Source organism: Frankliniella occidentalis, unplaced genomic scaffold (assembly GCF_000697945.3).
Source record: "Frankliniella occidentalis isolate FOCC.00 unplaced genomic scaffold, Focc_3.1 Scaffold29, whole genome shotgun sequence".
Taxonomy (NCBI): domain Eukaryota; kingdom Metazoa; phylum Arthropoda; class Insecta; order Thysanoptera; family Thripidae; genus Frankliniella; species Frankliniella occidentalis.
In genome coordinates this window covers 683,499-686,087 of record NW_026267159.1, presented here as the reverse complement: position 1 = coordinate 686,087, position 2,589 = coordinate 683,499, and the positions used below count along the sequence as shown (strand labels likewise).

The following is a 2,589-nucleotide window of genomic DNA, read 5'->3' as shown; positions in this document are numbered from 1 at the left end:
TTCGAGCATGAAACCTTACTCAAGCAGCGTTTGCTGTGTGTCCTGACGCCTGGTGTTGAGGCTCTCTTTGACGCCCGCCGCTTGTGCTAACGCCGCACTGCGACACATCGCGGCTGCGAGTTACCGGCAGCGGCAAGCGGCCGTGGAGGAGGTGGGAATTGGTCGAGATGAACCAAGCTGAGTCACACCACGACCACGACCCCCCCCCCCCCCCCCCTACTTTTTTCTTTTTTCTTCTCTCTTTCCCGGCCCAGCAGCCGCCCTGGACAGGACCTCAGCCCCATACTTAGCGCCCCCGCCCCCCGAGGAGGAGTGGGGTGGGGGAGTCCGGAGAGCAGCGCGGCGCGCGTGTTGAATACCTGATAGAGCTACGTGATTGGGTCGTTTATGTTTAACCCGTTCGATGCGCCGCCAGCAGCGCGCCCTGTCGGTGAAGGAGGAGGGTAGGTGGTGGTGCGAGTTGAGTGCTGGAGTGAGAGAGAAATCTACCGTCGGTGTTGCCACTCAATCTACTCGGCGTATAGCGTGCTAATCGAGGGCCCTCGGCAGCGCGGCCGGGCTCGGTTGAAGCAGCTGTGTGTGGGCGCCCCGCCACGCCACGCTCCGCCACGTCTCAAACAAAAGCTGCGCAACACAGTCACGTTGGCCCTTTGTCCATTGTTACGCACGGGTTCGGTGTTTCGGTATCGGATCGCCGAGAGCGGGTATCGCAGAGCTGATAATGGACCGGCTCACCTTGTGTGCCCGTCCAGGGGGCGCTGGGTAGGCAGCCCGCTTGCACCAGCGCACGTCGTATTGCCTACTCCCGACTCAGCAGGCGCCGTATGGTGTTGGCAGGGCTATGGGCAGGCAGCTCACTCACACCAGTGCCCGTCGTATTGCCTACTCCCGACTCCGCAGGCGCCGTATGGTGTTGGCAGGGCTATGGGTAGGCAGCTCACTCACACCAGTGCCCGTCGTATTGCCTACTCCCGACTCCGCAGGCGCCGTATGGTGTTGGCAGTTCTATGGGTAGGCAGCCTACTCTCACCTATGCTCCTCGAGCTGCCTGCCCCATATATAGGGTACCATACTCCGACTGTACCCGGCAGGCGCCCCCAGGCACCGCTTGGCATGTGTGACGGCGCTTCTCCCAAACGGAAAAGCGCAGTGGCCTCGGGATAGGGCGCTAGCGCTGGGTCCCGCTGGGGGCTCCTCCGCTGCGGCCCGCAATCGGCGACACGCCAGCTGACCACCTAATGCCCTGGGACACCATGTGGCGTCCCACCCCGCCCATCCCACCCAAACCCCACCCGCGCCACTCTCGCTACGTATTTCCTGCCTCCCTCGCTCCCCTCGGCCGCTTTTGCTCTTTTAACACACGACGTCTCGTTACGTGTTTTTTGTCGGCCATAACAGACTGACCTCGTTCGAACCCACCAAAATATAGGAAACTCTGTGTAAAAAAAAACAACGTACCAAAAACCGCAACACTATATACGATGAATTTATTTTTGACACACGTTTACTCAATCGTGCTTCTCTTGTAGGCGACGACGGCGTGCAGTATATGCGAGGGGTCGTGGCCGGCCCACCGGGCTAACTCAATAACGTGCCTCCCTTGCGCCCCCGCCCCGCCCCGCGGCCGAGTGGACGGTCACCATCGCCTTCAGTAAAGCGCGGCGCTTGGCGGCTGGGGGAGCTGCTCCTGGGGTTATGAGGCCAGTGACCGCACTCTCTTCTCAGTGTGTGTGTGTGTGCGTGTGTGCGAACGTGCGTGTGCGTCAGTCAGCCTACGCGCCGGCCCATGTGCGGGAAAGCATCGTGCTGTGTGTGTGTGTGTGTGTGTGTGTGAGTGTGTGTGTAGAGAGAGAGCGAGGCTGTTCCGACGGTCTGCCAGGTAGTTGTCTCCCCTTATGAATGTCGACCCTCAAGTGCCCGCACGCGGTGGAGGGCCTGGAGCCGGGCCCGAGAGGAGGGGAGTCCAAAGCCCTGCGCGGGGGAAGGGGCGGGGACGGATGGACGGGAAGGGCGGAAGGGCTGCCAGAGGGTGGCGGTGGCGGTGGCGGCGGCTCCTGCTGCGTGACAGACGCAACTTTCCCGCAGAGAGAGATTGTCATCTGGCATTTGGGGCGCGCGGCCGCTCAGACGTCAACTCTTGACGAGGTTTGCACAACAGGTTTTATCGCCCTCATCTTCGCGCGCGTTATGTTTCAAGGGGTGCGGCCCCCCGCCACGCCACGCCACGCGCCCGTCAGTCTTTGCGGATCCCGCGTTGTCATTTTCTGCTTAAAATGTGGCAGCGTGAAGAGTTGCTTTTGAAAAAAAGAATAATCTCATAGATATCTCCGCGGGTGCAGCCTGCATAATACCGTTTTTTTGTGTGTGTTAAGTTCTCGTGGTTTGCTGGGTGCTCGCCCGCATTGAGAGGCGCTCGCCCGGGCGCCCGCACAGCGCGGGGTAGGCCGCCCGCCCCACGGGCGCGCCTCGCGCTGCCTACCTGCCGGGCGTCAATGCCGCCCCGTGAGCGCCTGGGCCTGGCCTGCCTCTCCCATTACTCAACTCTACACGGTGCAACACGGTTAGCGCGCGCGCGTTTCTTCCACCTTT

The 2,589-nt window shown here is 61.6% G+C and overlaps 1 protein-coding gene across 1 annotated transcript in view; it reads left to right on the top strand.

The window, feature by feature from the left end:
* Positions 1–2,589, top strand: part of LOC113202436 (epidermal retinol dehydrogenase 2-like) — a 161,417-nt gene that overhangs the window by 43,738 nt on the left and 115,090 nt on the right. The window lies entirely within an intron of this gene.